Raw genomic sequence first — 14632 nt, 5'->3', positions numbered from 1 at the left:
TTTTGCCTAATTAAAAAAATGAGGAAAAATCCAACCTTTAGGCACCAATTTCTTTGTGAATGGATGTATGTATCGTAAATAAATAAATAAAAAAAAAAAAAAAATATGTATTCCTTAATAGCAGGAGGACATGAGATAGACAACCCTATGTTAAATCCCCATAGAAGCAGGCAGAGTTTTATTTTAAAGGCCAGGTTATGTTATGGATCTAGGATACTATGCTCTGAATAAGTTCTCTTGGCCTTTTTGGGGAAAAATTTCCCCAAAAATACCCCAGTTCACATCCCCTTCACATAACTAGAGACTCGCATGGAGAAACTCTTCAAGAAAATCTTCTCTACAATGCAAATAAACCAGCTATTAGGGCTGACTGAAATAAAGCATGCCAGTCTAGGTCATGGTGAAGGGTTATGTGATAGTCTATGGGGTATTTTAATTCCAAAGGCCAAGGGACCTCTATCACGATGCATGTATCCTGGACCAGGCCGTTTTAAAAAAAACAAAAATCTGTGATCAAGTTCCAAAAGATATTTTGTTTTTATTCCTCTGTTTAGTCAACTTAAGCAGGGTCCTATACTCTGAGCAGCACTGCTATACTCTCATCAACCACTTATACGTAAATGTTCGGGCCTACTGTGAAGTTTGTCTGTGGCCTCCTTGATACCTCATTTAAGACTGCTAATGGCATGCATCCTCGAGGCCCTCCTCCCGTAGTTTTTAGCGTAGATTCCGAGGATTCATGGGACCCAGCCACAAACAAGCACAAAGATAAATAAACCTTTATAATAAAGGTTCTTATGATGCCACCTCTAACGAGGAAATTACGGGTTGAATGAATGGTCTTGAGATGAGGCTATGACGCTTCTACGCTGAAGGTATGGAAAAAAAAATGCTCTTTGGAAGTCATATTTGTTTGATAATTTGGCAAAGGACATAAATGCTTCATTCTTTTCTGTACATATCCTTGCACTTGCATTAACCGTTGTCAGCCCATATCGAAAGCCTAGATCTCTTGTTCATGGTTTCAGGAAAGAGTTTACATTCAAATACTTTCCAAATGTCAAATCAAACATTAAGCGTATTTAGTACAGTCGGGTCTGTCTGTGTGTTTCCCAGGTATTTGCATCTGCTGAATTAAACCTAATGCAAGCTCGGCGTAAAAGCACAGATCCAAATTCAACCAGTGGAGGGGTTTAGCAAAGAAACATGTACGGAGATGTTAGTTGAGTGCCCAATATACATTGGTGTTGGGACAGTAATATGTCATATGTGATATATAAAGGATAGACGCAGTTGGATGATTATTTTGCTAAAAAGTAGGTAAACAAATTCTTAATTCTAGTAAACAAGAGATGAAGGAGGAGCGGTGGATATTCTGGAAGGATGAGAACATTGGACAAGTATTTTCAGAAGTATTTTCAATTAAGAATATTGATCCGGATCATTGAGAAAGGTAAAGATGTCCACGTCTATTGATGAGGAATGGCATCCTAGTTGGGTCCTAAAAATTCATCTTAGCAACGTATCACCTCAGAACAAGTTTATACCCCAAATGTGTGAAATTGTCCATTGGTTTAAAGGTAGGGGCATAACAGGGTTGTTTTCCCTATCTGATTGTCAAGGAAACGTTTTGATGAATGACCTTGATTAAATCCATGGAACTTGTTTGGTTGAAAATGTGTACGCTCAAAAGTTGTTTTATCGTGCAACGGACAAACTTGGATCGGAAGACAGTCAGCGAGCGGTCTGGGATTAACCTGCAGAGATCTAAGAGCAGTAACCATAGTCCTCATAAATCGAAGGCGGTATCAATGATGCACATAAAATCTCAGAGGAAAATGCAGTGAGAGGTGTTTTTTTTTTAAAAAAAAAACAATTGGCGAACTGGGTCATGTAGGATTGACAAGTGTTTTTAATATGGGAAATGAAAAATAGGATTTTTGACGGGACGCATCAAAGTGTTGCACTTAAGACACACACAGTTGCCCGTTCTTAGTTGTGTAAGAATGAAAAAGAGAGCTTGAGATTGAACGCAGTTATGCATTGTAGATGTACTTTCAGAGGTAGTGCTAGTTGAGTTTAAGCTGACAAAGGTGAGCGTCATGTGGCAACGACAGCAGTAAGTTTTGTTTTTTTAATCATCTTTTAATTGGGATAATACACAAATTTCAGTTTATACCATAAGATAGAACAAGGTTTGTTCAATAGTTTTGTTACAGGTCCAACGTCATTCCCTTTTAAATAATATGCATTTGTATAGAAAGGAAAACATAAATTTGTTTTTACATCAAAGGGGTATAGGAGCAAAAAGTAAATGCATAAAAAATGAAAAAATAAATCGGAAATGTCTTAGTCTTTTTCCTGATGCCAGTACTGCTCTCGTTTAAATTTGTAATAGCACTCAGTTTGGGTGGCTATACGATTTGAAATGAAATGGTATCTGTCGTTAAAAAACATCCTCCATGTATTGCTTTATGATATCTTTCAGTAACTTTGTATGTTGCCAGAACACATGGTAATGACCTGCAGCTGAATCCACAATTCCGCCACACCGGGAAGTACCATAACTTTGAGGTACCTTCATGATGTGTAGTGAGGAACTATTGAGCTACATTTTTCCAGCAACTTCTGTGATTTTGTAGTTTGCCATTGCAATAAACTAGATGTCCTACCATTCAGTGTCCTTATTGTTATAACTCCTTCTCGTTACCATTTGTCTGTATGTATTATGTTGAGGAAGAAGTTTCTAAATTTTGCAGACTGCTTATACACTCGAGAAATAACCCTCTTTTAAGATTTGCTTCATATGTGTCAATAAAAGAGCTGAGACAAGTTTTACTGGCTGCTTAGCATCGTTTTTCTTTTATGATGTCGGAGTAAGCGTATCTATAGAAATGCTACCGCGCATCGGGATGTGATGCCTCATCTATTATGAAATATATTGGGTGTGCGCTGAGTCCTAGGTACACCAGCTCAAAATTTTAAATAACTGCATCCAATTTGTGTTGACCTTGAGAGGGATTTGACCCATGATTCTCTGTTACCATGCATTGTTGTAAATTTTGCCGGCCATGTAGCTTGCATTATGAAAGTCAGGTATCCACTACATTCAACTACTTCCATGTGCTTTGTAAAAAGGGATATACACCAGCCAAGTAATGCTCTCATCTGGGTGAGAGTAACAATTCCCAGAGATGGAAGACTCCAGACACCTTTCTGTTTGCAGTTGAAGCGTTGTAAGCAGATTCAAGTTTTGCCATTGCCATATGAATCTCGATATCATTGGGTACCATTCTCAACTGGTTTTGAGCATTTGAATGGGAGCATTGGAATAGTATAGGAATCTCTGTAGATGTTGATTTTAATGTTTCAAATTATCGGCCCAGGGCTTCTAAGCTTTTTATGTTCTACCTGTTAATTTCTATTCCCTCAATTTTGTCATTTGTTGAATATGCTGGGCCAATGGTTCTAAACCATCGCACCGAGAAGCGTGAGGACAAGCACCGACTTGTCTCACTCCCTTTTCTTTACATAAAAGTGGTTTGGATAAGTGAAGTGTATGTTGATTCTCGCCATGGGTTATCATAATAGCTGTATATATTTATCATTATTCACAGAAGCCAAATTTGAAGAAGGACTTTTATAAAACGGTACTGCCAGCTGACCGGCATCAAGGCTTGGAAAATAGAGCCTTCATATATGTGTCAATATGTCCATTATGTGGTCCGACTGTGTAGAGTGTGTCTTATATGTCTTTGCGTTGCAACAATTTATAAACCCGTATGGTATCTGGCTAAGGTGGGGAGCAATTTTCCATTAGTTGGCCATTTTGATGTGTCATATGGTGATCAACATGAATACGAAATCGGCCTGAATGACCCACATTCAGTCTTTCCCTCTTGGATAATGGTAAGATAGCCTATTGCAAGGAGGGTGGGTTTTCTCTGCCTGTTCAATTCCAAATCCAAGTACAGCCGATGGGCGACGCCACTTTAAAGCTGGTTTACCATTCGATTGTAAAAACCATACCTTATGGTATTTGTTGTTGTTAGGTCTGTTCAGTGCCTCAATCATTATTATGGTGTTTTTCTTTTTTGATTAGAGCTTGTTCTGTTACCTCGGTCATGGCGGGTAAATTTAGGGTTCCAAAAAATGTATCAATTTGATCTTCTTGGACGCTTCTGTCCTGGACTAAAGGTGTACATAAAAGGACCAAAAGTCTCTTGAATCGTCTTTCATACTGTTTTTTTTACAGGGTCCCATTATTTTTGCGTTGGTAATATTTGCATATCGATTTTTCAGTTTCTTGGCCAACGATGTGTAAATCTAAAGCCAGGTTCATCATTCTTGTTAGTATGACAGCGCATTTTTTTCTCACTTCTGAGTATACATTACATTATTTCATTATTATACTTTGGCGCAAGAAGTGATGACGTTAAGGGAAGTGTGTGTCATTTCGGTCTCCAGTCTAGAACAGAACTATTTTACTTTTTCTATCCAGCCAAAACTTACTGAACTCGCTTTATTGTTTAAAGTTTGGTGGCCTAAGTGACTGAATTGGAGAAAGTGTGTGCATTAAACCCCTCTTTGCTTTGCTTAGGCGGACCCCCAGCGGACCCGAGCAGACGGGCGAGTGGGGGGACGTCCGAAGGAAGCGTTAGCGAAGCTCTAAAGGGGAGCTCACACGGCTGTGGCCGCTCCAAATGGAGCCTATGGCGGCCACCAACATCTTTGCTTTCTAAACAAGTTTCTCCCCATCAGTAACACACCAGCTGAGAAGACCACTATGTCATTGGGAGCTCTAGACTGCGAACACGGAAGTTGGCATCTCCGTTCTGGGGGGGACAGCCGCGGTCTAATCAGGAGAACGGCATTCATCCAACTTAATATCAAAAAATATGACCAAGTTCTTATCGGCCATCAAAAACCATGACAACCCGGTCTCGATAGTCGTAATCAGAGGGTGCAGGCAATGCCCTCTCTGTGCTTCCATGGGTCAGTTCGCCCACTCATAGTCTAAGAACCCAGTGTCTGTCCCCCCAAATCAGATGGTTAAATCAAAGATAAACAAAGAGGGGCGTACTAACAATAATGGAAATTAAAACTACCTAATGGATGATGTCTCAATCACTAATCATGCTCACACATTTATTCTCCTTGTGGGGGGAGGGGCTTGGGAAACAGTTGGGCTTTAGCAGAAGGGGGGAGGGGACTAAGAAGTTGGCGTCATGCAGTCAATTCTCTGGTTAAGTTCTGGATCTGCGCATGAAAAGAAGACCCAGTAGGTCAAAAATGTTGCATTTGATGAATTATGGAGATAAGCCGTTGTTGCATTTTTTTGTCCTGCACCTTGCCCCAAGGAAGGGGTGACGTGCAAAAACCATTATTTTATATTTATTGTGGTAAATGCACATCTTAATAATAGGTAGGGGCTGAAAAATGGCGCCCAACTGGCGCATACTTGTGTATGCTCTTGGCCAAAAGACATACATCTTTTTCCATTCCATATTCATAAAGTGTAACGTCTTTCTTTGCCATATTTAGGATTCATCAGAAATCATTACTTTCATTTTGTATATTCAACATGACAAAATAGTGTTCCATAGCAACAATCGAATCAAGCTAGAAGGAATAGAATTAAATAAACCATTTGGATGACAGCATAGGAATACATGTTGTTGTGTCATAAAACACTTGATACGTAGAACCAACGGAGTCTGGACACACATTCACTCCAGACAGCAGCTTGTATAAGATCTGACTGTAAACAATCCAAAGGTGAACATTGCAATTAGAAAAACATGAATTCAACTCAAGAAAGATGAACCCCAATAATTTCTATCTCAGTTACCTTGAGAACACGTATGGGGTGAGCGGCGAAGGACGGAGGTGGACGCTCCCCAAATGTGACTATGAGGGAGAGTTCACTTGATCATCGAGAGGACTTGTTGGCCAATCTCCTCGATCAGCTCCACAACAGAGAGAGGGCAGCAGTGGGAAAGCATGAGAACGAGTGATGCAGGGGAGATGGTGACTTGAAGCTCAGCTGGCTGAACGGTTCCCCCCCACCCAGGGAAACAGAGCATCGAAATCCAGCTGGGAAAAAATCAACAAACGGCTGCGTGAAAAGCCCTAAGATGGGGACTGCAGTAGTCATTACTCAAGACTGCAAGTCGAATGGAGCAGATGAGGGAGCGAAGGAGGCCTGAAAAAGTGGAGACTCAGAAGATGGCCTTTGTAAGGAGCGACAGATGATCTGGTAGTACAGCCAACGTGGAGTTAGAGTAAGTAGGAGAGCGATTGGAGACGGAGAGGGCTCAAGCTTACGAGCTAAAGGACAAATGAGAAGATGGAGAAGACTCTCCGAAAACAGGAGGGACGGAGACAGTACTGGAAAACTCCAGGATTCCCATAGAGCCCCGCTGGAGATGCAGGACCAAAAACAACAAGAATCATGGCTGCTTCTTGAGAAAAAGATGATGAACAATCAGCTGGAGAGTCATCTAACGAGGGAAGGAGATATGTCAGCCCGCCTTCAGAAAGCATGAAGTTGACCCAGCAGAAAAGAGCAGGAGTGGGGAGGACAGAGAGCTCCATGAGGTCCAGCTGGTAGTTCAGAAGAAGAAGTAGTACAGTGTCGGTGTGTTGTTGTGTGTGAGTGCTGTCTCGTGTTGTGTGTGTGTGGGTGTGGTGTGTGTATGGCGTCATCAGTGTTGTTTGTGAATGTGTGTGTGTTGCTCGGAGTGTGGTGTGTGTGTATGTATGTTATGTGTGTGTGTTTTTGCAGACAGGGTGTGTGATGCGAGCAGAGGTGGGTTATAACGAGTTACATTTACTCCGTACATTTACTTGAGTACGTTTTGAAAAAAATTGTCATTCTAGAAGTGTTTAAATCACTATACTTTTTCTTTTACTTGAGTAGATATGAAGAATAAACTGACTCTTACTCAGCTACATTAGGATACAATGAGCTGTCCTCGTTACTACGGCTTCATTGTTTTTACCCCAGCGTAGTCTCATTTAATGTTTTAGTTTGGGACAGAGAGAGAGGTCTTCCGATGCAGGCTCCACAGTGAACGGTGCTAACAATCACAGTCGTGTGTAGTACGTGCTCAACTCCTTCAGTAGGCATCATCCGACATATAAAGAGGTATCTCTTATAGTCTATGCGCAGTGGAAAGGTTAGCTTTAAACAGTGTAGCAAAAGCAAGAGTCAGAATCAAACGTCGGCCAGGCAACGCAGACAGGAGGAAGGTCAGAAGCAAGCAGTTATGAAAAGTATGGCTTAGGTACTAATCATAGGTATTTACTAGTTTTACTGTTAATCATTTTGCATAACTGGATGATTTAGTTAATGTAAGATGAAAGATTGATGATTGCTGCACTGCTCATCTCCCCTGCATCTGATAGGGACCAAAATAGAAAAAAGTATTTGGGCTTTATGGTGTAATCCCTGACTATTTATGTATTTAAGGTCTGACACAGAAGTACTGTGTTCATATTTTGTATAAGTGGTCAAACAAAAAAAATCAATCAATCAGCAATACCTAATAACTATAATAAGACTACAAACTAACTATGCCAAAAATTAATGTCACTTTTTGTTGGTCTTATGTCTTTAAATGTTAAGTTGTATTACGTCATATGTGTAATATAGTTTGATGTACTGTATAAATCAGAGGACAAAACATTTGTTGTCATCTGTGCATCCTAAAGCCCCAAATATAAGTTGGCACAAATTATTACATATGTTGAAAATAATATCCTTAATACAGGGTTTTGTCTGGAAGGGCACATTGTTACTAACATTAAAGATTGGATTTAACCAAAAATAATTAAATTAACAACACAAGAGATTTCTTCAGGGACATTTGCAGGTTTATACGTTTCGTTTAGCTTTAGACAAAAAGGTTTATTTAGAGGAATAGCTTTCACAACACAGCTGCAATTCAAATTGTGAAGATGAACAGCTTTAGAATCTACACTAGTTATTGTCAATAAGTACAACTTGAATTATTTGTAAAGATTAGTATCAGTTATTTTTGTATAGCAATAATGAATAAACTAGTATTTACATTAGTTTTGTTTGTTTAGTATGCCTTCGTCATGGCCCCAGCATGTTGAGCCTGTTTGCAGGTTTTGCTTTTGCTCTAAACCTGAAGTCTGTTTGTCCTGAGTTTCCTGATCACATCCCTGATGATTGTACTGCTAACACCACATGATGTTATTGCTGTCTGCACACCAGGTTCGGATTATCATTCGCCACCTAAAGCCATGGACCGACCCCCGTTCCCTGGCGGATCATTAGCGTAAAAAAGTCTGTTAGCTTTGTATAAAGGCTCTATTTACTGGAAAGTCTTTTTGCCTGCGATAACTGATCCTGTTCCTCTGTTACAGTTCATCACTGGATAGAAACTAACAACTGTCTGGCCAACAAAAATTCACAGTTGCATTCCATATTTATCATACTACAAATAAATACTTCACCTTGTCCTTCCAACTTACCTTGTCCAGGTCTGCTGCTGAGTTCCAGTATAAGACAAATCGGGACAAGTTTTTCCCCCAAAATCAGATCGGTAATCATGGTATGTTATCAAAAGAAGGGCTATACCTAACTGGAATTAAAAACTACACTAACGATCTAGAACCGAATAGGAAACCTTAGATGTGAAACTATAATATAGAATCGCTGTCCTCTCAAAAAATGATTCCGAAGTGGGGGTCGCGACCCCCAGGGGGGTCGCGCGCCAGAGGGGGGGGCGCGAGTTGATTGCCAGAAAGAATAAAATAAAAAATTTAAAAAACGATTAGACTAGCTGTTAGCCATGATTTTAACACAAGATAAAAAACAGGGCTACATTTAAATAAAACAAGCAACTAATACAAAGGAACAGCTGTTTTGATTTCTTTCTTTCCGAGTGCGCTCCACCAATAAACACAGACAACTGCCGGATTCCAAAAGTACTGGAACCGCAGACTCTAAACTCGATATCGTCATGATCAACACCTAATGCAATGAATGCAGGTTACGGTGTTAGCGAATCTTTAGAGAAAAACGAAATAACACCAAAATGTACAAATTTAACGTGTTTAATTTACACGGATTTGCCCAGGTACTTCAATAAACTCTTAAAAGGGCACTAGTAGTAAAACGTAATATCCATTTCAAATCTGAAAAATATGGTATGTAAACATGCAAATAACACTAAAGTATTTTTCTTTGAACATTAAACAAACCTAAACTGTCACTGCCTCCGTGTTGGTGTCGGCCGTAGGCGCATGCTCCTCGGACCGCGTCCCCCCACCCCGGGGTTCGGACCGGCCCCGTCCCGTTCCTCCTCTAAACTCGTGTCTCAGCTCCTCGCCAGTTGCTGCCTGAACTTACTCCCAGACAATGTCCCTGCTGGTGCCTCATTGGAGCGGTGTGTGTGATTCCAGCAGTGAGGAGTCTAAATGGTTAACACGTAGGCAGCCCCCGGCCATTCTAGCTCCGTGTCCCGCTCATTCACAGAGGATGGCCCGGCGCTGCATTATGGTACAAGAACGGGTCCATCCCGCCGTCCACACGGTTGTAGCAGCGTTACCAACCCGGGCTTTACTTCGCACATCGCTGATGCCACAGTTGTTACTACAGGACCGATTAAAAACCAACACCGAAATGCCGAATACTGTAAGGCGTGAAATAGGTACAAGGGATTTTCTTTTTTTGGCCCTCGTGTGTACGTATCTCAAACTATTGTAAATTAAAAGATAGCGCATTTTAACTTGCTGGGCTCCAAACATACTGCACATCCACCTATTAGTGAGATTAAGTTCAAATTAAAGTAATGAGTAAATTACTGTAGAATAAATGTCATGGCTGTTGTGTTATGTTGTGTTGTCAATATTGCTATGTTGGATAGCCGTTGTGCGTGCGCGGTTTGCGCGCAATGTTTTAGTGGGGGGGGTGGGGGGGGGGGGGGCGGCGGTCATTGCAACGTTACTGTGCGCGTCGCGGGCTGAAAGTTTTGGGAACCCCTGCTCTAAACCAGTAAATAGAACAATTGATCGCGATACTCAATGATCTATTCTGTCTTATGAACATGGCTGGGCCATGGAGACTAGTTAGGTCTAATGAAGACACTACCCCAGTATAATAAACTCAAATCCGAGAGACTCAAGTGGGGGGGGGGGGGGGGTTTGCAGCATCTGGATTCAAAGCATGTTAATTAATCTAAACCTAAATTAAATTACAACTCATTTGAAAGCCTTGTGCAATTTATTGTGTTATTTACCGAAGCCCAGGCCATAGTCTGAATTTTATCAGATGTAGTCCTTACACAGAGCAAAGTAATATACTTGGTGGTGAGTTTAAATTCCACGTAGACGTTGCACGATAGCCTTAGTATGGCTTTCACTCCACTACTAGATCAATTGGTTTTGTCAGAGTGAGCTGAGGCCACTCGTTTTAACCAAAATGATCGACCCCTTGTAAATGTTACATGTTTTTAGTCGGGTTTATTAAATAAATTGGAATGTGTTATTAATCCTAATATTTTTATTACGTACATTGTTAAAAGCATGCCTTGTTTAAACAAGTTTAATTTCAGTCAAACTAAAAGTACTTCGAGAAAAATATGTACATTTAATTTCACAACTATTGGTCTGGCCTGTGCGACACATGCCGCCCTTGTTCTGAAGGCGCGGTTGTACGTTCCACTCGTAGTAGTGCTGAATGTGGGCCAGGGCTCTCATTTGGTAAGTAAGCAATTTATAATCATTGGGTGTGGTATATTTTGTCTTTAACAGGGTTCGTTAACACAAGCCATACTATCAGTTTGTTTGTAATTAACATTAGCTAAGTTTTAGAGCAACTAATTAACGACTAGTTGTGTAGTAAGTTAATTCATGTAACAGATGTATATTAACATTTTAAGTAACGTTAGAGTTCGCTCTCAGTTAAATGCTGAATTAGCATTGAATTCAATGTAGTCTTGTTAGACTTATGGTTAGTTGTGGGCGCATGAATAAACAGGTTGACTAATGTTAATTGGACGGTTTAATCTTAGCTTCACTTTCTGCTGCCTGGGCTGGTAGATAGGACTACGTTAGCGAGCCTACTTTACTCCTATCTTGTGTAAGCAGTTTTAATCCTGTAATGTGTTACAGGAAGACCAACATACACCTGTGCCATATGTTGGTAAAAGGTGCTGAAGGTGCCCTAACAGCAATAATATAATCCGACTAACTGCAGCAGTCGGTAGGTGCTGCATGAGTGACCGTGAGCTATTTCAAAAACAACACGAATGGCAGTCAGACACAGCGTGCAGCGTCAGTAAAGCAGATGTCATAAAAGCGAAAATAATCATCAGATTGTGCTTCATGAGGACACATATATAAAGTCGGGGTTTGTGTAAGGCAAACATTGATTAGTGATTTATATTACCGGTTAATTTATACTCAGGTACTGCCATTTATCGTTTCTTAGAAGTTCTCTATTTTGCACCCGTATTCCGGAAGAACCGACCTACTCTGCTCTGATGGCTCCGACTGGGAAATCGCCTAGAACTACCAACCAAAACAACGAAGGCAACGAACCATAGCCCCCAAGGCAGGTTTGCGGATTACGGTAAGCAAAAACAAGCTTCTCTCACTGCGTTGTAGCAGGTAACGTTAGTTGTGGACTGTTTCGGACTTGCTGAACCACGAAAAAACCAACTTAAAAACGTAAAGGTGAGGTTTGAAAGTATATTCTCAAGTAGAGGCATGCTAATGCTTATAACTAAACTAGCAGCAGCTGTGCAGAGGTTTAGCAGAGAACGCCATAGCCACAGTCCATTAAAAGACAGTTAAGGTTATGAAGTGTTAGCAGCAGAAGACAACAGGGATAAGAATGTTGGTTTAGCTAGCATGTTAATTTTGTTTAACGTGTTTATGCTCTAAAAAACTAGGACTTATAAGTATAATACTTTCGTATAGAAGTGGAAAATTGAAAATACTGGCACCAAAGCTGTTTTCAACTTAAATTCCACCAATTTCCATAAACGCAATTCCCCCGTCTTTACATGATATGTCTGGCTGTCTGCTGGAGAATCCTAAACCGAAAGCGGTTTTAAAAGCATTAATTTTGGTTGTAATTTCTACATGCTCTAAGTAATTTATAAGGATCATCAGAGGACATAAGAACCTTGCAAGGACAATAATCCATGCAGTAAATACATAAATAAAGTGATAAATAAATAAACTTTCTGAAAAGGAATTACATGTCTGTCCGTCCACTGCCACCCTCTTAATCTGCCATTTGTGGCATTTTTATTTATATATATATATATATATATAAATAATAATGTAATAATAATTTTAATAATAAGATACATTAAAATGGGGACTTGGGACACTAATTAGTTTGGGAACGTTGGTAATGACCTGGACAATTACTTTTCCCTCAACATGCTTACAATTTATTTTTGTAAGTCAGGCTCATTTTTATTTCTATTGCAGGTTTCTTTTCTCATATCTGATATGGTCTGATCTTGTGGGATGTGGAACAGAACCTAATTCTTTTTGGGGGAGCTCATATGTTTGTTTTTTTTTTTTTTTAGTGCACAACAAACACACTCAACAGCTATTACTGATCACGCATTGTAAAGTTGAAAGTTTTTTAGCAAAGTTTAAAAAAGTTTTGATTTCTATTGCCCTTGAAATAGAAATACATGTGACTAATTATTGTTTTAATATTGGGGTCAAAAAAGTAAGTTTTAATCATACCGTAGCTACAAAAATATAATCATGGCTGAACACAGTTACTCTTTGTCTTGTTATTTTCTTGTGTATAAACAGAGAACTGGATGAATTCCAGCGATAACAACAATCCCACTTAAAACAACCTTCATGGTGCAGTTGGATTAAACTTGCTAAAAAACATTTCAAATTTACAATGCTGTGATCAGTATAGCTGTTGAGTTTGTTTGTTTGATGCACTTACCAAAACAATATGAGCTCCCCCAAAAAGAATTAGGTTCTGTTCCACATCACACCAAGATCAGACATATCACTCTGCCCTTTAGGATTGGACTCACCGTCCCGGGGGAAAAGGAGAACCAGGAGGAGATGCCTAAATACATCGGATGAAAAAAAATAAATAAACGTGCCTGCCAACGGGGGGAACCGCAAACAATCATAACCCGGCGGTATATCCAAATGTAAAGGGGACACCCCCAGTTGCAAGGAAGTTATTGAATGGACGTAAGAGGATTAAAGTTCGGGCGGATGTGTAGGGCATAGCCCTAGGTAACGGCTACGGGTCAGGTAAGGTTCACGGAAGCAAGGCGCGCTGGCGGCCGGGAACACCGAGAAACTGGCGAGGACACGAGAGGATCTGCACTACGGAGATTACGTTCACTTCCCCACCTAGTGTATTGAAAATGGCACATAAGCTGTTTCTGCTAACCTGTAAATGCCAAGTAATGCCGCATGAAAGCAGCCTCATCCCCTAAACGCGTCCTTTATTTTATTTATACAGCCTTTTCAAACAACGTTACAAGTGATTTTATATGGGTTGTACCAGAATTAACCAAAACCAAATCATACAAGTGCCTTACAGTGTAAGCCTAAGGCACATCCGCCGGAAGAGACTTCCCGCCCGCGTGTCCGAGTCTGTTGTAGCGCCTGGTCACCTTTATTTTCGTTAGCCGGACAAGGAGCCTCCAAGTATGCGCGACTATAGGTTCGCGTATATTTCATGAAGTTGCCTTCACAGTGTATAGTTTCTACAACAATGTAACCGTTATTCCTCGTACAAGATCGCCAGATGTGGCTAGTTGTTGTCTGGCCAAAAACCACCTCCCCGCAGGGTAAATGGTCTGTCTCGAAGGGCGTGCAGGGGGCCGGGGGGGGGTGGAAGTTGTTGTTTTAAGTGGGATTGTTGTATCGCTGCATTGGCATTCGCATTTCTCTGTTTATCACAAGAAAAAACTAAGACAAAGGTAACCTGTTTGCCAGCCCATTTTATTGTACTACGTGATTAAATATTTTTATCTCTTTGATTGTACACCCAATATGTAAAACTAATTAGTCACATGTATTTGCTATATCAAGGGCAATAGAAATCAAAACTTTTTTAAACTTGCTAAAAAACATTTCAATATTACAGTGCTGCTGTATCAGTAATAGCTGTTGAAAGTGTTGTTTGTTTGTTTGAACCTAAAAAAACAAACATATGGAGCTCCCCCAAAAAGAATTAGGTTTCTTTCCAATCCCACCAAGACAGACCATATCGATATCCGAGAAAGAACCTGCAATAAAATAAAATGAGCCTTGACTTACAAAAATAAAAATTTGTAAGCATGTTGAGGTGAAAAAAGTAATTTGTCCACGTCATTACAACTTCCCAAACTATTAGTGTCCAAGTCCCCTTTTATGTATCTTAGTTATTTTTATTATTACATTAAATTATTATCATATCTATTTTATATATAATAAAAATGCCACAAATGGCAGATTAAGAGGGTGGCCAGTGGGACGGACAGACATGTAATTCCATTTCAGAAAGTTTATTTATTTTATCAACTTTATTTATGTATTCTGCTGGATTATTGTCTTGCAAGGTGTTATGTCCTTGATGATCCTTATAAATTACTTAGAGCATGTAGAA

This window comes from Etheostoma spectabile, chromosome 5 (genome assembly GCF_008692095.1).
Source record: "Etheostoma spectabile isolate EspeVRDwgs_2016 chromosome 5, UIUC_Espe_1.0, whole genome shotgun sequence".
In the NCBI taxonomy this organism is placed as follows: Eukaryota; Metazoa; Chordata; class Actinopteri; order Perciformes; family Percidae; genus Etheostoma; species Etheostoma spectabile.
The sequence above is the reverse complement of the archived record's forward strand: the minus strand, read 5'-3'. Positions refer to the sequence as shown.